We start from the raw sequence: 25,908 nt of genomic DNA on the forward strand, positions 1-25,908 counted from the left end.
CCCCTCCCCCTTTTTTTTACTAGCTGTCTCATAAAAATTGAATGATAGGACAGGTCTCGCAATGTCTCTAAAACTTTAAGAGAAATCTTACGATTTGTCTTAAGTTAGGACAGATTTGATGGCCTCACGTAGGACTAAGATATATCTTAAGATATGTCTTAGTCCTAGGATGGCTTCGATAGCATGCCTTCAGGGATATACGTCACTGACCAATGGCGAGCCGGTCAACAATTTCACTAATTTCGATCGTACTGCTTCTATCTCTGTTTCAATAAATATGGTATAAATTTATTTCTGGATTATATAATTTTGAACATATTCTGAAGTATTTACCCGCAAGTTTTTTTTTTTTTTTTTTTTGGTTACATACAGATTCTAACGATAATTAAATCGGCAATCAGTGAAAATAATCATGGTTAGAATATACTAGTCGGCAAAATTAAAAAAGAATTTTTCACAATTTTAACAACAATGAAAAATGCATTCAGAGTTATATTGTTCTTAGCCTAAACCTGTGATCATAATATTTATTAATAAGTAATTCTGGCAGAAAAATAAGTAATCGTTCCTAAATAACACGCGTAACCTTTTTGCTAATTATGTCCCTAGGCGATTGAAACCCCAGGTGTTGACACCTTTTTATACAACGTGTATGGCTTTTAATTAATAGGCCGGACAATTAAGAAGGGATGCTTCTCTTATTTCTTGCATTTAAAAGTTACTGGAATTTTCAGATTCAACAGGATAATATCAATAACTGATGGTATCAAAGACATTTAATTTGACCTTTTTATTAGCTCACCTGAGCTAAAAGCTCAAGTGAGCTTTTCTGATCACCCGTTGTCCGTCATCCGTCCGTCTAGATGTCTGCCCGTCCGTCCGTCTGTAGACTTTTCACATTTTCAACCTCTCCTCAAGAACCATTAGGCCAATTTTAACCAAAATTGGTACAAATCATCACCAAGGAAAAGTTTAAATTGTTAAATTGAATGCTTATCTCCTTACAAGGGGAGATAATCAAGAAAACACGAAAATACGGTGGGGTCATTTAAAAAATCGTCTTTTCAAGACCCACTGGGCCAAACAAGCTTAAACTTATGTGGAAGCATCCTGGGGTACATGTAGAGTAGATTCTAAATTGTTCTAATCATGACCCCCGGGGTAGGATGGGGGCACAACAGGAATCCAAGTTTAACATTTAAATATATAGGACAAATCTTTAAAAATCTTCTTCTAATCACTGTGCCAGAAAAGCTTAAATTTATGTGGAAGTATTGTGGGGTAGTGTAGATTCTAAAATGTTAAAATCATGACCCCCGGGGGTAGGATAGGGTCACAATAGAGAATCCAAGTTTTACATTGAAATATGTAGAAAAAATATTTTAAATCCTCTTGTGAAGAATCACAATATATCGGAAAAAAAATCTTTTTTCTCAAGAACCACTTGGCCAGAACAGCTGAGACTTAAATGGAAGCATCCTGGGAAAGTGTAAATTCTAAACTGTTCAAAGCATGACACCGGTCGGTAGCGTGTGGCCAAACTAGAGAATCTAAAGTTTACTTTGAAATATATTGAAAAAATCTTTTAAAATCTTCTTCTCAAGAACCACTAGGCCAGAAAAGCTGAAACATGTGTGGAAGCATCCTGGGGAAGTGTAGATTCTTAATTGTTTAAATCATGACCCCCGGAGATAGCTTTGGGCCACAATAGAGATCAATGTTTTACATTGAAATATATAGAAAAAAAATCTTTAAAAATTTCTTTTCAAGAACCACGGGGCCAGAAAAGCTGAAATTTAAGAGGAAGCTTTCTGGGATAGTGTAAATTCTAAATTGTTCAATTTATGACCTCTAGGGTAGGGTGGGGCCACAATAAGGAATCCAAGTTTAACATAGAAATATATAGGTTAATCTTTAAAAAATCTTCTTCTCAAGAACCCCTGGGCCGAAAAAAAGCTGAAATTAATGTGGAAGCAGCCTTGGGTAGTGTACATTCTAAATTGTTCAAATTATGACCCCCCACCCCCCCCCCCCCCCCCGCCCCGGGAAGGATGGGGCCACAATAGAGAATCCAAGTTTTGCATTGAAATATATAAAAACAAATCTTTTTCTCAAGAACTACTATCCCAGAAAAGCTGAAACTTATGTGGGAGCATAATGGGAAAGTGTAGTTTCTAAGTTCTTTAAATCATGACCCTGGGGACAGCTTGAGGCCACAATGGGGGACCAAAGTTTTACATTGAAATATATAGAAAGAAATTTTTAAATATTTTCTTCTCCAGAACCACTGACTACTAAGTCGGAAACGAACTGACATTCCCATTTTTTTACTTACAAACTCAGAAATTACTGACAATGTTCTGTCTTTACTGTAAAGCTTAGACAATTATTGGCCATTTTACCGCCGGTGCTGATAAACTAAAAAAAAGGTGCTGACAATCTTAGTCGGTGCTGATTAACTTAGACAATTACTGACCCGTTTATTATCCCTGTTGAAAAAACTAGGACAAGTGCCGACATTCACTGATAAGTACTGTACCTATTGTTCCTGCTCTCGGGGAGGCCGCAGAGGTGTAAAATTGATTTTTTTTTTTTCATTTTAAAACGTTTACTTTTTTGAATAATTTTTGTAACTATATATATGGCCCAATGGAATTTTTAATAAGCTCCTATGATCAATTTATATATGAATTATTTATTTAAGAATATTTCTTAGGGAAAATATATTATGAAACTTCAAAACCTTCCAGCAGATGAACAATTGATAAATTATTTTTATAAGCGTTTATTAGCGAGATATGGCAGGGATCTTTTCCTACTGATTATAAAAAAAGATTATTATATGTATTTTATATTTCCCTCAATTTACATGTACTCTTTATTTTTGTTAATTTTGTATTAAAAAAAATTAAACTGTGTGATTAGATGTGTTATATGCAATTAATTTTGCATAATTATAATATTTCAGACCCCCCCCCCCCCCCCAGTTTCTGTGCTGTACAGTCAAGCATACAAAATTCTAGCATTGAAAGAAAATAAACTAATAAGTTAGGTCCCCTCCCCGAAATAGTTTTTTTTTTTTTTTTTTTTTTTTTTTTTTTTTTTAAAGTTTAGACTTTTCTTTTGCTACGGGCCTGTATTGATTATATTCATTGATCTTTTGATATTCACTGCTTTAGTTACCGCCCATTTCATTCTTTTGAATAGAAGACATCTTTTTGTGGATTTCCATAATATCTGGAATTTCTGGATCTCCACGTGGGAGTGGTTTGAATTAGAAAATGAAATATGTGGACGAGGAAGTATTCCGATTTAATCGTTTTGGGTGAAAATTTTCGAAGTCTTTGAAAAATTTGAGCCAGAAACAATCATATGTATTTTTTTATTTTGTGCGAGCAAATGATTTATCAATAAAATCGGATTCATTATTTTGATAGTTTCTCACTTGAATGAATAGTAAGGTTTTGATTTCGTATCGAGATGTGCACATTTCGTTTGTTTACACAAAGATGATTACAGGACGAAAAAACCATCTTCAAGCAATCGCTTGGTGGCTTAATGGTGGCTTATAGAAGTTAATTCCTTTTAGTCACCATTAAGCCACCATTAAACTGCAGCTTCTAGGTGCTTAATGTCCAAACTTCATTAAGCTACCCTTAAGCCACCTTTAAGCTTCAGCTGAATGGTGGCTTAATGTCCAAACTTAATTTAATCACGTTAACGCATCCTTTATCAAGTCTTTAAACTAACTTGCTAAGTTTGAAGTTGTTTTGATATCATTTATGCAAAATCTTATTCAATTCATAATTTTGTCTCGCTATTTCTAACATCGTTGTCAAAGCGTATAACATCGTATAACATACAGCTTCAGCAAATGCCTTAAAAGTTTTGCAAACAAAAGTCAGTTTGTGTAAAACTTGTTTTAAAATTATTTCTATTCCATAAACACAAAATATATATTAATTTTTAAAACTCATGTTGTATTTTTCTTTCGTGTTTGGAGAGCCAAGTCCCGCTGCCGAATTCATAAGAAATATTGTGTTACAGAGTCATTTTCCTCTGGAGAAAAGATATATTATCTCTAAGTCTCTTATTTTTTTTTTGGGGGGGGGGGGGGGGGTAGAGAAATGTTAAAGATAAAAAAAACAATAAATATAGGTATAATTTACATTGTCAAGCATTGAATTCTATCATTAATAATTTGAATAATCTGAATTAATCCGTCGTTAAATGCCATATTTTTTTTTCTCTTTTAAAATAATGCAGAAGTAAGAATTTTTCAAAATATAATCGATCTTCGGTATTTCAAAATCGATTTTTAGAAGAACAGTCGATCAGATTAAACATGCCATCCAACCAGATTTATACACATTGGGAAGCGGGGTAAAATAAAAAGTGCACAGTATATCGACTGATTAGACAATATACCTTATTTAGGTGTCCCCACCGTCCCCGGTCAGCTACAGGAAATTATACAAAATGTACAGTGACAGACTTTGATGATCAATTATTTTTCACAAAACTTAAAAGCAAACGCAAGCATATAACAAATCAAAAATTATGATTCTAGGCAAAAAGACAATTATTTTGATATCTATTGTGAAATAAAAAGAATTAAAACTGAAGATGATATGTTAAAAAAAATTATAAACGCAAGTGTTACGCAAAGATTGTCAATTATTTAGATACAAAAAGCGTAATATTATCCGCAGCATACATGTATTTAAAAGTACTATAATCTGTTTTTCTATCGTTCTCTTTCGAAGATATATTCCTTTTTATATATATAAAAAAATATGTTATATCTGTTGAATTTCAATCTTTTTCATGCTAATAAAACTGCGAATAACAGAGCAAGGAAATCATAACATAAATCAAAAAGTTGTTTTACACGGAACCCCACGGTAGGACATATGAACGTAATATAAAAGTTTTTTTTTTTTTTAAAGCATTTATAAATATAATTATTTATATTATTGATTATAAAGATTAATATAAAGATTAATAAATACACGTTCCAGTCCGCACAAATTTTGTTAAAAACAAAAGTTTTATATTTCCATGAACTTTCTTCAGCCCCGATAGCCTAGTGGTTAAAGCGTTTGCCCCATAAACCAAGGATCGTGGGATGAAATCCTGAGAAGCCGGGTTTTTTTTACATTTTATTTTTTAAATTTTTAAAAAAACTTTTCTTTCTTTTACATTATTTATGCCAAATTAACAAATGTGTAAACTCGACATTTATAATTTGTGAGAATAAATCATTAGAAAAATAATATTTCAGCCATATAATTAGTTTTATCGAATGCGTAATGGTGGCTTAATGATGGCGTAAAGGTGGTTTAATGGCAGCTTAATGGAGCCTGGACATTAAGTAACTATAAGTTTGGCTTATTGGTTGCTTAATGGTGACTTAAAGATTGTCCAGAAGCTACCATTGAGCACCTATAATCCACCATTAAGCTACCTTTAAGCACCCATGACGGACTTCGAAATGGCTTAATGGTATCTTAATGGTGGTGTATTTATTACTTAAAGATAGCTTAATGGTGCTTAATGGTGACTTAAAGACAACCATTAAGCCATCATTAAGGACCTGCAAGCCACCATTAAGCCAAGTTTAATATTATTTGTAAACTTTCACGATCATACATATACTAATAGTCATCATGATCATGGCAATCATTGCATCGTATCTGACAAGTAAATGATGTATAAAAAGTTTTAATTTCAATTCAGTTTCAATTTGTGAGGATTAATTCTTGTTTCTTTATCTGACTTTTCTTACGTCCTCACTGTACGATCCTAAGAAATTTCTAAATATACGAGTTAGAGGATTATATAACAAATTGATGTTCAGTTCATTATATACAATGTATTTTTACTATAAACTGAACATTTGTAACTTCAGGTCAGTATCACCAATACAGTCCTGCTGAGAGATGTCTCCTGTACGCTGTTCTGTTGGTGGATCAGTATACTTTTGATGTCAATAAGGAGTCTCACAAAGAAGTGTTAAACAAACTCAGAGAGAGATATTACACAGGTCTACCTATATATGATAATATTGATTTACCAAACATTCCTGACCTCGAGGGATTAAGTGCTAAACAGAACAGCAGCATAACATTTAAGACAGAAAACATTAAACACGACGTCATGTATGCGTTTGTGACGGAGTGTCTTGTGGAGGAAAATGATCTGGAATTTTTCCTGACTGTAGCCTCACATTACATAGTATCAGAGTACTGCAGGACCTGGAATTATAAGAAGGAAGTGAAAGAGAGATGTCTGTTTATTCCGGAGGAAATGTATGATATCGTTATAAAGAGTCTTGATACTGACGTTATTAAAGTTAACACAGTGATGCTGTCAGATAACACATTCAGACGGAAAATAATTGGTATTTGTAAGTTAATTATTCCTCCCACAAACAAAGTTTGGGGGTATATAGGAATCGCCTTGTCTGTCTGCCCGTCTAGCTGTCCGTCTGTCTAGCTGTCTGTCTGTTTGTGCAAACGTGTCCCATAGGACGAAAAACCTTATTTGAGCCATCGCATAATGGTGGCTTAAAGGTGGATTAATGGTGGTTATAGAAGTTAATTCCTGTAAGCCACCGTTAAGCTACAATTACGCTGCTGCTTCTAGGTGCTTAATGTCCAAACTCCATTAAGCTACCATTAAACCACATTTAAACTGCAGCTTAATGATGGCTTAGTGTCAAAACTTAATTACCTTTTCGCAACCTTTATCAAGTCTTTAAAGTTACTTGTTAGATTTAAAGTGCACTTCATTATAATTTACGAAAAAATCTTATTCAATTCATAATTTTGTCTTCCTAATTCTAACATTTTTGTCAAAGCGTATAAACCCGGGCACTGACAACAGCTTCTGCAAATGCATTTAAGTTTTCGCTACCAAAAATCAGTTTGTTTAAATATTTGTTTTAAAATCATTTTTATCCAGAAAACACATTATATATATATATATATATATATATATATATATATATATATATATATATATATATATATATATATATATATATATATATATATATAATTTTTTTTTTTCATTTATTCCAAGCTCACTGATTGACTCAACCTTGATCACTACATCAAGTATATAACAGCATATAGACTTACTTTTAGTTTTTACTTTTTTTTTTAATTTTTATTTAGTTACTTTTTAAAGATTCTGAAATGCATATCGACTAAATGTTTCTAAAAATGGAAATTATTTTCTGTAAAGACAATAGTGCTGATTTCACTAATACAGTGATGTTTCTGAAAAAAAAAAAATACTTTATCTTGCTGTTCTGTAATAATAAGTAAGACATAACAATGGCTTGAATAAGGATCTACTTTATATTTAACATATTAAATACGTTTTTCAAAAATCGACACAAATCATAACTAAACAAAATATATCCTTTTAAATTAGTAAATCCCCTAATTACTCTATTGGTATAAAGGTGACACAATTACATTAAACAACTTAATTTATTTTGATCTCTAGTCTCTAAGCGTTAAAAAAAGACTTCACAGAAAAGCATATGGCTTTTCTGTGGAGTCGATATATCTATGGATCGACCTCGTAAAATGTGCTTTATAAATAAAAATTAATTTCATTACAATGTGTATCGGTAACGATCCTTTAATAAAACCAATATCCAAATAACTGTATCTCTCTTTCATTCTGAATGACCGTGTAGTATAGGGCGGCGCTGCGAAAATTCCATCGGTATCGAAAACAAGTTTTTGACTTGCCTAGATGGCCAAGTGGTCTAGCGCGCTGTTCCTGTGCTGCTAGGAGACAGGTTCCGTAAGTCAAGAGCTCAACCCCGGGGTGGGTCGAAACTTCGTATCTTTATATATAAATATGTATATATATATAAAGATATATAAAGGGAACTAATTTTTTTTACATAAACCAGCTTCAGCATAAGTAGCATCAGGATCGAGCTTGCATCAGCATCAGAATTTAAAAAACAGCATTACCAGGATCAGCATCAGCAAGCAAAGGATAGAACTAGCATAGCTGGCATTGACCTATTTAAAAACCAGCATTGACCTACTTTAAAATCAGGATTTTGCTGGTTTACTAATAAAACAGATTCGTTTTTCACAAAACGAAACAGCAAGTAACTATTCCTATTTCAGTCGGGAACAAATACGAAAAATGTATTTCTTGCGGTTAAATTATTCAATACAATCTTAAGATAAATATTAAATTAATTAAATCGCAATAATCCCGCGATATTTTTCAATCTGAATCAGCTGATCACCAAACGTCCTATGGAGTCCACTGTTGAGGTCTCGCCACGGCTTGATGTTATTGAAATTGGTGATAAAAGGGTAAGTAGTAACACTTGGTCAAGAAAAATAAGTTTAATAATACACATGTGCAATAGAACTATGATGTTTGGTGTATAACTATTTACTATAATTTCTATTGGGTTTTATGTGCATATACGTACTATTAGAAGTAATTCACAATCCGAATTTCCTCTAAATTGACGGAAGCCAGAAATAAAAGTCGCAGTGTCTTTGATAAGATAATCATAGAGATGTATTAGAAAAAAGGCTAATAATTAAACCAAATAATTGATTTTGTATTATTCACAGCATTAAACGAATCAAGTTTAATATTTTTAATGCGGGGGTGCTTAAATTTTATAAAAACATGTGCAAATAAATTTGTGTATGTACCAGAAAAAAAAAAAAGTCACTTTCAAGTAGCTAAAAATTAATTATCATTATAACACAATGAAATATATGGTAGGGGAACTATACATGAAAATACATTCATTTTAAAACTTTTACACTACATATTCTTTTCCTTGTTTGATTAATTGCATTATTCATCATAGTGGTTCATTGTGTAAACTAGTTTGTAATATTGTCCTTGTATGTAAAATTTAATTTTAAATACTTGAATCCATTAATACCCTTGCAAATAAGATCTCAATTCAATGAAATACACCAGATTTTACCAACAGAAGTCTATGAATCATAATCTGTGTTTTTCCCAAATTAAGTTTCGCAAGATTTGTAAAATTTAAAAAAATATAAGATGATCAATGAATAAATCTTAGCTTCTTTGTATAATGTACTTTCATCTTTATTATAGCTCTTTGTGGAAGAACATGAGAGTACTTGATAGAAATGGAGTGCTATGAAGTCTACATTTTGTTGTTTTAACACCCCACATGAAAATCTTTCATTCATATGGAGACGCCAACACTTGCCGGTGAAGGTCTGCAAATTTAGACCTGTACTCGCCACTTAGGCCTTTAAGCAGGGAGAGATCTTTTTCGTGCCAGCACCTTCTGCGACAATGGAACTGGGTTTATATGGTCTCATTCAAAGGACTGGGGCAATCTACAGTGATGTCCGAGAATGATGATTCAAAGAAAATTCTGTCTGGAAAATGATTTTTTTTAAAGAGAAATGTTCTTAATTCCTAAAAGTAGAGGGCATGGACAGTATAATGTAATGGCGAAAACTTACAAAACAGTTTTTCAAGAAAGTTAACTTGTTGAAGGAAACTTTGCTAGTGGTTAAGAAAAAAGCTTCACTTTTTCATGCAAACACCATTCTATTTATTTGACTTTATGGACATAAATGTATCAAACAAGTGAAAAAGCAGTGAATATGGGACATGAATTGTAAAACTATTAATCTGATTATTCCATCATTACACCATTTCATAAAATTCTGAAAGTTGTAATGGGACATTTTGTGATTCCATTTATCATTAATTATAATTATAATTTGGTTAAGTTAAATTGGCACTGACTATAAATGAATTGCAATTTTTAAACACTAGTAATATTGTTTTTATTGTTTCCATGAACTTAAAATTTTACATGTATACTCTGTTGTTCTACAATAAACATAAAATAACCTTTATTTTGTCCCCTACTTCAAATATATTGTGCCTTACAGCACAGTTTGCTTCTAAGGAGTGATAAAAGAAAAATTTGGAAAAGATAATATAAGATTTTGTTATATTTTCAGAAACTGAACATTTTACCAAGGCGGTACACATCTAGAAAAGAAAAACTGATAGAAAACATTACTGTAAATTTCATATATTAAGGTTTTAATTTTAAAATTAGTGAAATTTGTTTCACATTGATATCTTTAGCTGTTCTTGAGATTATCCCCGGACAAAATTTTATTTTAAAATCAGGAAATGGTCTATATCTTGGCACCGGATGTGATTTATGGAATTTGCTCCCGAACAAAATAACTTCAGCCTACGATACGTTTTTCCTCCAAATTTAATCCCAATCCACCCAATAATCTCTGAGAAATCGCGTGCACAAAATTAGAAAGTAAAAAAAAAAAAAATAAGAAGAAGAATAGTAACTAGAAACTCACTGCGAGCAATGAGAGGTCTTCCGCCCGATTCGGAAAAAAAAAAACAAAAAAAAAACAAAAAAACAAAAAAAAAAAAAACGAAAATTCAAGCTGAAAAAGTGATAAAAGAAATTCAGACACTCTGGAGATTTAACCCTGGTCGTCAGCGTGAAAATCCAACGTCTTAACCATTAACCATTCACTTTTTTTAACATTACTTCCTGTCACGACCGGAAGTAACGGTGATACAGGATTTTCTCAGGATTCAAATAAACTAAAGACTGAATATCAGTCAAAACAGCGAAAGAGATGCAATAAAGTGATGCAAGTTTTTATTTAAAAAAGAAAAGTTATTTTATTTCTTTGATCACTTCCTGTGACAAGCGGAAGTGACGACTGACGCATTTAACCTAAATGGTTTTGTCCACTCCTCAAGGTCTATTACTCATTTAGGACAGGAAAACATGCGACCGGAAGTGAATTTTTGAAAGATATTTAAGATTACCCGAGACATTTGCAGTCTGAATAACATATTTAAAATTCATTTCAAATACTTTTTCTAGAAAAAAAATATTGAAGGGAAAGTAAAATACTCAAATTATTTAGTTTTTCTCTTCTAACCGGAAGTTGTCGTTTTTGTTTCCGGTGGGTCGAACATCTTTCGAATCTGCGAAAAAGATGCAATAAAGTGATGTTATTTTTAATTAAAAAAAGAAAAGTTGAAATTTTCGATTCCTTTTTCATTTCCTGTGACGACCGGAAGTGACGGCTGACGTTCTGAACCCAAATGGTTTTGCCTACATCTTAAGCTCTGTTGCTCATATAAGTTTGGTGTCCTAATCTCTTACCGTTTTCTAGATCTTGCTCAGTCAACTTCTTATTTTGAGGACAGAAAAACACGCGGCCGGAAGTGAATTTTACAAAGATATTTGACCTTACTCTAGACATTTGCAGTCTAAATAACATATTTAAAATTCATTCCAAATACTTTATCTACAAAAGATATTAATGGGAAATAAAAATACTCAAATTATGTAGTTTTTCTCTTACAACCGGAAGTTGACGTTTTTGTTTCCGGTGGGACCAACATATTTCAAAACTACAAAAGAGATGCAATAAAGTGATGTAAGTTTTGATTTAAAAAAGGAAAGTTGAAATTTAACGATTTCTTTGATCACTTCCGTAAGCGACCGGAAGTGCCGACGACGAACGAAAAGGTGCGCTCTCCAATCTTGAAGTCATGTTCTATCATCTCTAACAAGTCTCCAGTTCATATCTTTAGCCATTCTTTAGAACACTCACGGACAAAATTTCATTTTAAATTCAGAAAATTGTCCATAACTTGGCACTGGAACCGAATTTACCAAAAAACGGAATTTTATATAAAATTCCTTTTATCTCTGAAAATTTCTAAGAAATTCATTGAATAGTTTTTGAGAAATCGCGTGCACAAAATTTTGTCTAAAAAAAAAAAGAATAATAAGAAGAAACTAGAAAGTCTGCTCTTGCAAGCAATAGCGTATGTCGCCCCGAACTGGTGTGTGTGTGTGTGTGTGTGTGTGTGCGTTTGTAAACACCTTCAACTCAGCTCAGGTACTTATTGACACATCAATCAACTCACTACAGTTTTTCAAGTCACTACAGTAATCACTGTAGTGAGTTGCCGTTTTACGAAAAATGGGTAGTTCTCGATTATTTATGCCCAAAAAATCGAGAAAAAAAGTTGGTGTCATTTGACGGTTTACACCCGTATTTTCACACACCGACTTATGATCAAAAAATGGCCCTTACACACTTTACTCGGTTTTGATTCTAGCGCATGCGCAATGCAGACTAATACTATGGCCGACTTCCGGTGTGTAATGATCTCGATTTTTCTACAAAGCAACAAATGATCTCATCAGGTAAGTTAATTTTCTGTTGATTTTACCGTGAATTAAAGCGTTAATTACAAAACATCACATCGTTTCCATATACAAAGATATTAATCAATCACTCGATAAACATAAAGTATTTAGATTTCGTTGTTTATATGCCCTTGAAAAATTTATGTTCAAATCCCTTAGTTATAATCCAAAAATAAAACTTTAAGGTTAAAGAATTATTTAAATATATTTCCATATAACTTTAAATCCACTACATGGCCCAATCCATTTGTTAAGCATAATTTGCAGTCGTCATCGAGTCTAAGTTCGAATTTTCTCGAATTATTCATAATGTTGACATGTTTCTATTTCATGCACTCGTATCAATTAATTATGTTCAACTTATATAAAAAATTATACTTCATGTAATATATCAAACGTATCTGGTTCTTTGTTCTAGTTATGAACTGAGCTGGAATTATCTCTATCCTTTATAGTCACACATATTGCCATCAACACATCTTCAGTTCAGAAGTTAAATAAATTATTTTATGAAGTTAGAAATTATTTATCTTATTTATCTTTGTCCAAGACATGCACTTCATTTGTAATTTATTCTTTATTTAAAAAAAAACTGCTTCAAATATGTATGATTACAAAAGTATTTAACAGTACGTTCTCACCATGTAAGAATCACACTTTTCGATTTTAAATGTTTCTCGACTGATTTTACAGAATTTCAAATGAACAAATTCATTTAAATATTTTCTAATACAATGTCCCTGATGTATGTCACAATGGAACACCTACACATGTATTGTATAAAAAGAATTTAGAAAGATTAGATATCTTTATAATGGAGGTACGTGTATGATAAACTGTTTTGATCGGAAGGGGAAATGCATTTTTAAAATACTACGGCTAATGTAGACAAGATCAGAGTTCTCTTTCATCCAAAAATAAAGTATGCTCAGTTCTTCTTGTATGTGTCCTTAAAGCTGGTAAACTAATCAAAATATGAAAATCTGCAAGTTTTTGTACATGTATTCAGATTGGAAACTTTAATCATTAGTTGCTTACCTGTCCGTGTAAGAGAAATAATTACAGTCTCTAGACTTGATGAGGTGTGATTACGGTAATTGTAAAATGTGGTTTCCAAGACTTTACCTTATTTATTCATTAGAGTTAGTGATTCATGTTCACTATTGTTTCCTCAGAAGGAGATGATCCAGGAATTCTTCCGGGGGGGGGGGGGGGGGGGTCCATGCCCCCCCCCAAAAAAAAATCCAATTGAGAAATTTACCCAAAACTTAAAAAATAAATAGATAAATTTTAAAAAACGCAAACTTGTCAATCCCCCCCCCCCCCGAGAAAAACTACAATTTGAAAACTCAAAAAAAAAAAAAAAATAAATAAATAAATAAAAAAATAAAAAAATATGAGTGGACTGGACTGGATCGGTGCATGAATTGCTAAACATTGTCCATCGTATATATAAAGAACTGCATAAATTTTACACTTAGTCTAATCAGGGACTCTGTATAGAAATATCTATTTGAACATTGTTAATGCCTCCCCCCTCCCCCCCTCTCCATTTACCTTGTTTATTTCTAGTAAAAAAAAAATTGTCTGATTAACCTATTCTACTCAAATTTACTCAAGTAATAAACTTTTTTTTTTTCTGTGTAAAATTTCATTCCGAGTCATCACCGGAACGAATTACTACTTAATCGTAACTGTTGTGGCGTGATGCTTGATTGTGAACCTAATAACATAGAAATACTTATTGGATTATACCTTCGATGTCATTCTGTGATTTATTTTAGTATGTAAATACCCCTCATGGTAAGTATAGAGTAAGAAACGTTATATAAAGGTGTAAATGACAAGTTCAAAATATTTACATGATAAACAAATCAGAGGTCATTCGAGTCACGTATAAAATTATTAAGTCATGCATGTGATATCAGTCAAGTGCAGATATTTCACAAAGGTTTGGTTGTGCATAAATTTTAAACCTTTCACTGTGGTGTTTGTGAGCGTGATACATGATACAGCTGTGATACCAACACGTAAAAGAAGATAGGCTAAGTGAGACTCTTGTAAATTCACATACACACACAAAAGATGTAAAGGTTGCTCCACACCTCTTCAAATTAAGGCTTTGCCACACTACAGCATGTACAAAGCTTAAAAAACTTGCATCGACGTACAGAAAGATTAACATACTCGCTGGCATATGCTGAAGGCTTGTGCCATGCACCATAATCATGATAATTGCACTGAAGTAAAAAAAATTTAAAATGGTCATTAAATCAACCATATTAGCACCAAAGTGTGCATTCAATTTTCCCTTGGCTCTGTTCATTGGAAAGATTTCGACATTATATCTTTTAAAGGAAAGGTTTGTTTTGTTTGTATGTTGTTTAACGTCCCTCTCGAGAATTTTTCACTCATATGGAGACGCCACCACTTGCTGGTGGAGAGCTGCAAATTTTGTCCTATACTCGGCATTTATGGCCATTGAGCAGTGAGGGATCTTTTTTGTGCCAGCACCTACTGCGACATGGGACCTCAGTTTATACGGTCTCATCCGAAGGACTGGTCTCCACGTCCCACAGTGGGATTCGAACCCGCGACGTAAGAATCAACTCCTTACTCCGCGACTCTAGAGCAGACGCTCTAACCACTGCTCCACGCGGGCGCCTTTAAAGGAAAGGAATTGTATAGTTTGATATGTGCACACCCTAGATTTTGGAAATGTTAATGCTCTAATTTTATTGTTTTAATTACTTTCATTTTCAGATGTTTATTTTTTGCGAATGTGTGCATTTGGCCGGAAAACAATCTGACATTCCACCTTGAGATGTTATTTGAGAGTTGTTCCATCCTTAAATGTAAAGCAAGGATTTAAAACAGTGTGAGAAAAGGTTTACATTGTCGCCTATGGGAAATGTATTGGTGGACTGTATACCCCATATATATTGAGTACGTCTATTGGTAAGCATGCTAAGAGAAATTCTACTTGTTAAAAAAATTGTACTTTCAGGCTGAGTTGAAGTTTGTAATTTAATAATATCATCATTTCCAATTGTTGAAATCTATGAAATACACAACTTTAATTTTGCTTAATGTGCATATTTTAAAACAAATCGAGTCGCAATATAGTGTCCTTCCAAAATGTTGAGGTGAAATAGACATAGTGTATATAGACACAGTTAAGGCACGGAACCCATATATGAAATTTAGAAAAGATGTACGGGCTCCACAGACCCAAGATATAGACACAGAATCTGAGGTTGAAAGCAAGGTGTTCTTGTGCACAGAAACCGATGTGTAGGCAAGGAATACTTGTCCCAAGAAGACAGTTTCTAACTTACAAAATTTGAATGAGGCAGATTTGGTTCAAACTATATACATGTATTTTTAATCTCACGGCTTTTTACATAGCATGATCATAACTTCCTTTGTGCAAATCAGATTAGAAGGATTCATGATCCTGAGCTAATATAGCTTGTGTCTTTCTTACTTTATAAAAGATACATAACTAATATACATGTATATTACTTGGAATTGTACTTAGGTCAACTTGAATGATTTTGTCACTTTTGAACTAAAAGTCTAAGTAAGTAAGTCTAATATAGAAGCCATTTGAAATCTTTATCCTTGGATGTTTCAATGCAAGCTGACAGACATTGAAATAGTCTTTGTTGATCAATGATGATTTAACCTAAGTTAACAATCTCATTTCATTTTGTGTCATCACATGATAAAGAAAGTTATGATTTTATTAAATTCAAATTGAACAAACTTAGGCTGAAAAAAACAACAACCTGTATTTCCCATAACCCAGCTGACCTAATTTTACCCACCGACTCTACTACTTTTTATTCCAAATCGAGATTTTGAATCATACTTTTGTTCATAGTAAAGTTTTCTCATAGTGCAGTCCATAAAATGCATGTCTCGTACACTGTAAAAACCTGTTTATCCAAGAGTTTTAAAGAGTACTCCTACTTTATATATATATATATATATATATATATATATATATATATATATATATATATATATATATATATATATATATATATATATATATATATATATATATGTATGTATATATATTAGGGATGTCAAAATATTTATTTTCCTTAGTCGAATATTCGATTGCATTATTCGAACGATAGTCGAATATATTCGAATCTTTTTTGGAAATTAGAATTTTATTTCAAACCTCTTTGGTACATGACTTATTTTTAATTTTTTTAAATTTTTTATTCTCAAAACCGTTTTTCAAATTTATTAAAAGTAACAACAAAATTAATGTTACACACCGATGTTCACATGCACCTTAAATGTGGATAGCGTGTTTATATTAACTAAATCTTGTCCATAAATCGGTCTGTAAAGACGTTTTAAGTAAGCATAAAAAATGACAGTGCTACATATTTTTTAAAGCTTATTAAAATAATTGGGGGAAGGGGGTTAAAAACACACGCTATCCACACGCCAGATGTCTGTGATAATGTTAAACAGTTGAACAAACTTTTGGTCCCGGTTATCAAAATGTCTTTGAAATTTGTAAAAGAATATTAATTTTATAATAATTATCGTAGTGTCCAAACATGTCACGGCTATAATGGGTACATCATCTGAGATCAAGTCCAATTAATAATTTTACAAACAAAGCCCAGTATACTGAGATAATTTTATTACAAAAACAACACATTAATTGATAAATAACTCACGCGGAAGTGAAGTATTTCTAATTACTGTACTATCTACATGTAAAGTCAGCGGATCTTAATGAGGAAAATTATCTTATCGACTGTGTCTGAGGAAAGACGGTTTCTCAATTTTAGGATGAGAATTCCATATCTTTTTCACTCTTTTATTGAATTTATTTATTCGAATGTCGTTTCGTTATTCGATCGTCGGTCCATTCGACTGATAGTCGAATAGTCGACTATTCGTTGACATCCCTAATATATATATATATATATATATATATATATATATATATATATATATATATATATATATATATATATATATATATATATATATATATATATATATATATATATATATATATGTGTGTTTGTTTGTTTATTCATATACATGTATGTTTATGTACATGTATATGATAGAAAAACAATGTACAGAATAATTAATTGATGCTTTCAAAATAAAAAGTGTTGCTTGTGTGACGCAGTGGTTAGAGTGTTTGCTCTAGAGTCGCGAAGTAAGGAGTTGATCCTTAGATTGCAGGTTCGAATCCCACTGTAGGACGTGAAGACCGGTCCTTCGGATGAGACCATATAAACAGAGGTCCTATGTCGCAGTAGGTGCTGGCATGAAAAAGATCCCTCACTGAGAGCGGAGTATAGGTCTATTAATTTGCAGCCCTCCACCGACAAGTAGTGGCATCTCCATATGAGTGAAAATTTCTCGAAAGGGAATTAAACAACAAACAAACAAGTAAACAAAATTAACAGTAAAGTAAAAAAAAAAGTTATTCCCTACTTACCTAGCCTAATTTTTTTCAGCATATGTCACCAGAAACACATAATTTTTTTCATTTGGCCTAATTAAGTTAAATTACTATAGAATTGTGCATTGAATCATTTGATTCTTAATAAGAAACTACTATATATTGTTAAAATGATAGTGTAGATAAGTTCTATAAAAATGAATGTGGCACTCTCATACATGTATTAATTTCAAACTTTAAAAATTCTAAACCTAATCAAATTAATAATGTAAAGCATTGTAAAGTTTGTATTCAGTCTCTATTTGGCATCTACAGCAACATCAGGGGATTCTCCAAGATCCTAACCCAGATCTAGATGAATTAATTAAGGCACATGCAGATCTCATGACTCCATATTTGATTATTTTTTGACATGGTCGGTTTCCCAAATCAGGGTCTCCAGATATGGAAAATGGCACAGGTTTCTGGTACAGGTTTTTCAGAATCCATGAGTTCATGTAGGGAACCTAGCACAACTTTCTGTGAAGGGTTTATTTGTAAAACTGTTGTGACAGAGATCGGGCTCGGGATGTCTTTATGCATTACGCCAGCCGGACTTTATCGTAATGTGATACGATAGCGGCCAAGGGTAGTCCGGGTATACATTACAGTTGGAGCGCAGTGTAGACGGTTGTTGAAAGCACAATAGTGAGGTACGGCGGAGGTTAATAAGGCTTGTAATTAATACAGTATACGGTGTCTAGTATACTGGGTTTACATTATTCAGGTTAATAAAGGTGTAATTACTTTTCCTCGAATTTTATTAAGGTCTGTCTGTGTACAGGACAGAGACCTCGAAGATCCGTACCTGTCCTGGTACTGATACATGCAGGACACAGACCTGTCTGAGTACAGGACCTATCCCGGATTTGAGACCCGTACCTGTCCTGGTACTGATACATATAGGATACAGACCTGTGCGAGACCTATACCAATAATTGTTTAAAGATAGTTGTATGCTTTATGTTAAGGATAGGAAATCCTAATATTATTTATATCTGTATATATTGACTCGTTTATTTTTCACATCCTTTGTCACTTATCATTTTTAATCATTTGTTTAATTAATTGTCTTGATTAAGGATCTACCCAGATTCACGGACCCAAACACGTTACACTGTGTTATATTTCAGTCATTATCCCATGCCTGTTCTTGCCTTGACCACTTTTTCGCATGGCTTTCTATACATATTTTACATATATAGGAGGAGAAATGCTAGTCTGTTACAGGTTTATGGAAGCTAAATTTGTGCCTGTGTTTAAACCACCCAGACAGTTTCATATGGGAGTAAACCCCCCCCCCCCCCTTATGAACATACAGCTAATTCTCATACCTCCTGTTGTTTACAGTTACATGTATGTAGCGAATAAATTCAATTAATGTGTCAATTTATATTATTTATTAATTCAAAGCTAAGTTGAATATATTTTTACATAAGGATTCAATATGTACACAAAAATTCACAAACGAGGTCGGAATCGGTATTCAATCAAGTTCAAAGTGAAAGTAGTGTACTCAATGTACAGGCCGGCAGGGTCTTGCAGTATGTAAGTGACATGCATGTGTCATTTTATGAAGGGGTATAAATGAAAACTATTTTCATGGAACAGGATTACATGAATGAGGACATGTACATTCTTTGGAAGCAGTCAGTCAACTTATTCAAGTGTGTGTGAACATGCACACTAACATTTTTCATATTTTATTGATAGCATGATCGATACATGTATTAATTTTGTCTAATGTATTATTTGTCAGCATGGTCAGTAAAACATGCTTTTTAACTGTATTATTTATTTAACTAAACAATGTTGGGACTTAAATCAGTGCAAGATGAAGCAAATTCATAATTTATGATTATTTTTAAATAATGAACATAAATGGAACGTGGAACGTTTGTATGTGTGTAATGTCTGTCTGTGAATGTTTTAGGATGGATGTTTTGTGATACTGAAGTATAACATCGATTTTTTTAGGTTCATGGTGATACAGGAAAACTTCAAGGTTCCTGCAGATGGTGTTTAAAACTATTGGCCAGTGAACACAAACCCATTTAATTATATTTTGAATCTTCACCAGGAGAAAAAAGATGGCAGTACTTCTAATGCGTAAGTAGAATTGTTTTAAAAAGCTTCTTTTTTTGTTTTGGGGTGGGATGAATGATTAAACAAATACATCATGTACATAAGCGTTGAAATCCCTTTAATACAGGGTGTTTCAACAAACATGTCCTTCTTTTACTACTTCACATGAGTCCGTCAAAAAAGGAAAGATCAGTGTTTTGTAACGATTTATCTAAAAATAAACATTACAATGCAGTCTTTGCCAAATCTTTTTTTCAGTACATGCCCTTCGGGCAGGTTTAACCACTTATTACGCTAGCCCGAACAAATATTCACATGCCCAGAATTTTATCAAGTAATTTTATTCTTATTTGCCTTTTCATGGCAAGGAAATGATCCGAAATCCATTTCTATCGATCTATTGTCTAGCCATTAATATTGTTTTCAACCTGTACACTTTTTGTGTTTCTTTTGCAAAAGAGTTCCCTGGAAATCGTGGTAGAATAAACTATCGTTAAAATTTTATTTGGTGCTCCACTTCAGATGAAAAATCAGACTTTTAAGTACATTTAGTGTTATTGGTATTACTTAATTTGATAATACGGAGGCTTAGGCCTCAGAATTCGCATGCCCTTTGGGCTTGTAAGTGTGCAATTTCCACATGCCCCCTTCCAATTTTACCAGGTCCCGGGCTTCGGACTCCCGGGATTTGTCGAAGACTGATTACAATGTACTTTTTATAGTTTTTTAAAAGTACATGAAGTGTTTTATTCCAAAGATTTTTAGCTCACCTGAGCCAAAGGCTCAAGTGAGCTTTTCTGATCAAAATTTGTCCGTTGTCTGTTGTTGTTGTTGTCGTTGTTGTTGTAAACTTTTCACATTTTCATCTTCTTCTCAAGAACCACTGGGCCAATTTCAACCAAACTTGGCACAAAGTATCCTTGGGTAAAGGGGATTCAAGTTTTTTCAAATGAAGGGCCACGCCTTCTTCCAAGGGGAGATAATTAAGAATTTGTGAAAAATTAATGGCATCATTAAAAAATCTTCTTCTCAAGAACCACTGTGCTTGAAAATATGAAACTTATGTGGAAGCATCCTCAGGTAGTGTAGATTCAAGTTTGTTCAAATCATGACCCCTAGGGGTCAGGTGGGGCCACAATGGGCGATCAAAGTTTTACATAGGAATATATAGGAATAATCTTTAAAAATCTTCTTCTCAAGAACAGCAAAGCCATGATTGGTCATATTTATATGGTAGCCTCCTCAGATAGTGTAGATTCAAGTTTGTTCAAATCATGACCCCCGGGGGTCGGATGGGGCCACAATGGGCGATCGAAGTTTTACATAGGAATATATAGGAAAAATCTTTAAAAATCTTCTCAAGAACAGCAAAGCCATGATTGGTCATATTTACATGGAAGCATCCTCAGATAGTGTAGATTCAAGTTTGTTCAAATCATGACCCCCGGGGGTCGGGTGGGGCCACAATTGGCGATCAAAGTTTTACATAGGAATATATAGGAATAATCTTTAAAAATCTTCTTCTCAAGAACAGCAAAGCCATGATTGGTCATATTTATATGGTAGCCTCCTCAGATAGTGTAGATTCAAGTTTGTTCAAATCATGACCCCCGGGGGTCGGGTGGGGCCACAATGGGCGATCAAAGTTTTACATAGGAATATATAGGAAAAATCTTTAAAAATCTTCTTCTCAAGAACAGCAAAGCCATGATTGGTCATATTTACATGGAAGCATCCTCAGGTAGTGTAGATTCAAGTTTGTTCAAATCATGACCCCCGGGGGTCGGGTGGGGCCACAATTGGCGATCAAAGTTTTACATAGGAATACATAGGTTAAATCTTTAAAAATCTTCTACTCAAGAACAGCAAAGTCATGTTTGGTCATATTTAAATGGAAGTATCCTCAGATAATGTAGATTCAAATTTGTTCAATTCATGACCCCCCCCCCCCCACGAACCACTTTTTTATTTAAACTTTTCAACCTTTCAAGACTGAACTGAATTCTGCTTTTTCCTAGCCATAGTGCTCAGGTGAGCAATATGGCCCCTGGGCCTCTTGTTTAAAATCTCGTGATCATGCAGGAAGTATGAACATATTCCTGATCTCGTTCATTATACTCAAAACGTTTGACATCTTTATGTATCATACCCTGTACAAAATGTTCCACCTGGAAAAAGGCATAATCAAGACAGAATTCTCAGTAAAATTCCAGGTGTAAAACTTACTATAAATGTTAAAGCAATATAAGCAGAAACCAAGCGTTAACCAAGCGGAGACTAGCTGGAAATTTGAGGCGAAAATGTAATTAGTTCCGCCTGGAAATTGACATTCTGCCTGCATGGAAATTGAAATTCCACCTAGAATTGAAATAACAGGATTCCGCCTGAATATAGATTCCATTTAAACTGTCCAAAATATTTCTTTTTATAATTTCCAGCTATTTTCCCACTGAACTAAATTCAGCCTAGAATTTGATGACTGGAATCTGTTAAATTTAGGCGGAATCTCTGAGAGCCTGGAATTTGTGGATTCGGTGGAATACCCTTGGTGTCCAACGAAATTCTGGGCGGAATCCACCTTAATTGTTTGTACAGGACTAAATCATAATCACTAAAATGTTTAATTTCACATCAGTCAGTCGTAAAATTAAGTGCCAACTTGACTCAGAATTACCTTACTACCTGCTAAGATGCTAGAAAGCTAAAAATACATGCAGGGTTTTCTAGTAAATGTTGTTGAAAATCGTAATTTATTCATTTTGTTTTCCAGAAATTTTTATTGGTCTGTTGGGACTTACTAGCGACAGATTTTATTAGTCCAAATGAAAATGTATTAGTCTGATCAGACTAACGGACTAACATTAGTGTTGAACCCTGACATTAAAATATCTCAGGCATATATTTAGTCAGGCCATGCTTACACTGTATAAAACATGATGCTGGATAGTTGAATTGAAAATTTAAGTCTCCTTTATCAGTCTCTAACAAAAACTTTTAACTAAATCAGTAGAATTAATTTAAAATTCATAGTCTTTCCGAAATGTTTAGACTTTATATTTTGCAATAATTACTTAAGTGTTCATTATTGATATCCCTTATCTTAATTCCTGAAACTGACAAATCACAGTAGCCTAGACGGTAGTTGTTATCGGTACTCGCATTATAATCAATAGGTCCCTGTTCAATTCTTGTTCCTAGCACCTTGTCAATCCAAGATGTTTGAAATAGGTAATGAGATTGTTCGATTACTAAGCTGTGACTCTATAAGTGAAAGATGCATGTATTTTAAATGAAACCTTAAAAATCAAGGTCTCATTTTATGGTAGGCAAAATAAAAAAAAAACTCTCCAGTGTTAAGCTACTAGTATACATTGTAGTGAAACCAAATATCGAAATTTTATGATATGGTGTCATATGTTTTTTTTTTTCAACCACAAATTAAATCCCCTCAAATCATGAAAATTTAAACCAGTGAAAATAACCAACTTTGCATTAATTGAGAAACTTGCATGTATTTGAAAGCTTCCTGAAATACCAGTAGTGTAGATTCAAGTTTGTTCAATTCATGGACCCTAGGGGTAGCGTAGGGCCACAGAAGAGGATCAAAGTTTACATGGAATGACAGAAACATGATTTAAATTAGTCATATTTATTATATCCATGTCCTTACCAAATTTCTGTTGCACTTTTCTCAGCAACTACTCATCGAAGGTGCTTAATATTTTAGCACGCTCTCTGTTTAGGCATGCCATATGGTAGGATGTATTTTTGTAGGAATCCCATGTTAACTTCCTGTTTATCCCTCCATCTGTCCGTACTAAATTTCCATCACAGTTTTCTCAACAACTGTTAAGGATGATGCTTGAAAGTTTAGCACACTTTTAAATTGTTTAGGCATGCCATATGGTGGGATTCATTTTTGTATGAATTTGACGTCAACTTCCTGTTTACCCCTGTGCTTGTCCGTACCAAATTCAAATCAGTGCGGGAATTATAATTACTAGTGAGCATTGGCTCGATCACAGACTTCTTGTTTTCTATTTGATAGGAATGTCTTTTACTTTAATTAGCTAAAATACTTATTTAGTTCTTCACAAATATTCTAAGAATGTTCTTTTTTTATAATATGTGTAACCATTACTGTTTCTTGAGTCAAGATTTTTTTAATTTATTTTATTGGTATTTATTTCTACTAGAAGCAGCTACTAGGGAAGATTTAATGAAGGAAGATGAGGAAGTGGAGAAAAAGCTGAAGAACAAGGAGGACAAGGTGAAGAAAGGACAAGGTTATTACATTATGTATCTCACAGTATTTTTACAAAGCCCTCTCAAATCCTGATTTATGTAGTTTTTTTGTAAAACTTAAGAATGAATTCTTATTTAGTTCTTGATCCTTAAATATAAATGAAGAAGGTAACAATTTTTACAGGGCACAGTGACTTGCAGTGTGTGTCATGTAACATTATTACAACATCTATATCATGGGTCCATAATTTTGAGCAAGTCATTCATCAACCACTTTATCTGTACTGGAAACCATTTCTGAGAGGGATGAAGTGATGGAAGATAATGAGCCAGAGGGTGGAACGGAAGAGAAAGGGAAAGAAATAAAGAAAAAGGCAGAATGAAAAAGGACTAGGTAATTATTATCACAATACCCCCCTCCCCTTCCCCATCAATGTATTTCTTCAAGTCAACAAAATTACCCTGTACTTATCTTATTCTTTCATAAATATTTTGAGAAAAAATATCAAAACATCAACTTTGACTGGATGTAGTGACTTGCATGTGTGTAATTAGCTATGGTCGATACAATGACCTTGTCAGCAAAAACAATCTTTCATTACATGTAAGTCGAATGCGGACTGATGTTTTTAATACTAATTGTTTGGCCATTATTTACACATTGAATTGTCTGGTTACACATTGAATTGTCTACAGACTTTTCCGTTTTCCGGATCATGACAAGGAGCACACATCAAATGTGAATGATTGGCAGAAGATGTTTACTCCTATATTGCACCTGATCCCACCTCTGATGTTTTTAGTGGTCCGTGTTTGCTCCTGATTTGTATTTTTTCTATGGACTCTTGAGCTTCGTTATCTCCATAATTATATGATTGTACAGTGAAAACTGTCTAATCTGACACCTGTGCAATCCGTCACACTGTAAATTCCAACGTTAAATTTCATTCCCATTTTACTTTTTTCTATGTTTTTTTACACTGATCAATATGACGCCCTATCTATTGCGACAAAAAATTTGTCTCCCAGTGCATGTCGGATTACACAGGTTTCACTGTATGATTAAGTGGTATTTGAGTACTCTTTACTGGAACCCAGGAACATCTTTATTATTTTTTACTTTGTGTCATCTAGTTTAAGATAATGAGATTGGACTGTATATAGGTAATTCATCATGAAAAATGTTACATGTTACATGACTATGCCCTGACTTTACCTTAGGCTGAAAATGTCGATCAAGACACATTTCTAGTCTTCTTTGCAAGTACTTGTAAATCTGTTCAGTCATGTTTTTTTTTCTTTTGTGTGAATCAAGCTGCACACTTTGAAACTTTGAATCATAACCTTGTTAATTGATGCCTGTTATAGGGGAAACGTTATTTCTTGACCAGGCTTTAATAGCAGCAAGAAATATAGGTGAATTTGAGGTCATGGAAATATTTTAGGTAATAACAAAAGTATGTATTTCACATTCTAGTACCAAAACGTTTCTGTCGAAGTCAAGCAGGTACATGAAAACGAATAAGTTACTAACCACTCTTTTCTCAGATAAATCACTAAAAAGGTTCAGTATGCCAAGATTTTTCATGAATCTGGTAAAATCCGAAACTTGACAAATTGAGTTTTTGTCAGTTTAGTAGTTTATCGAATTGGATTTTTTTTTTTACAGAACTTGCAATAGAAGAAAAAGTTGAGGAAAGAATAAGAGCATAGTGCAGTTATTTCTATCATTTTACATTTTATTGCTGCATTATCAGATGCTGTCTGAATCATAAACCTTATCTACTGATAAAGATGATGGGCAAACAAG

At 33.2% G+C, this 25,908-nt stretch overlaps 1 long non-coding RNA gene across 2 annotated transcripts; it reads left to right on the plus strand.

Moving 5' to 3' along the window:
• The first annotated feature begins 15,046 nt into the window (after positions 1–15,046).
• Positions 15,047–25,806, plus strand: LOC133201486 (uncharacterized). Of its 2 annotated transcripts, none has more exons than XR_009723090.1 (5): positions 15,047–15,232; positions 19,746–19,877; positions 24,050–24,139; positions 24,283–24,492; positions 25,768–25,806. It is a non-coding gene; the product is annotated as an uncharacterized LOC133201486 (long non-coding RNA). The 2 variants fall into 2 exon arrangements; XR_009723091.1 differs by lacking the exon at positions 15,047–15,232 and adding an exon at positions 19,302–19,437.
• The last annotated feature ends 102 nt before the right edge of the window (positions 25,807–25,908 follow it).

The sequence above is a fragment of the Saccostrea echinata genome, unplaced genomic scaffold (assembly GCF_033153115.1).
Source record: "Saccostrea echinata isolate AGI-Se365-2 ecotype Australia unplaced genomic scaffold, CSIRO_AGI_Sech_v1 ptg000044l, whole genome shotgun sequence".
In the NCBI taxonomy this organism is placed as follows: domain Eukaryota; kingdom Metazoa; phylum Mollusca; class Bivalvia; order Ostreida; family Ostreidae; genus Saccostrea; species Saccostrea echinata.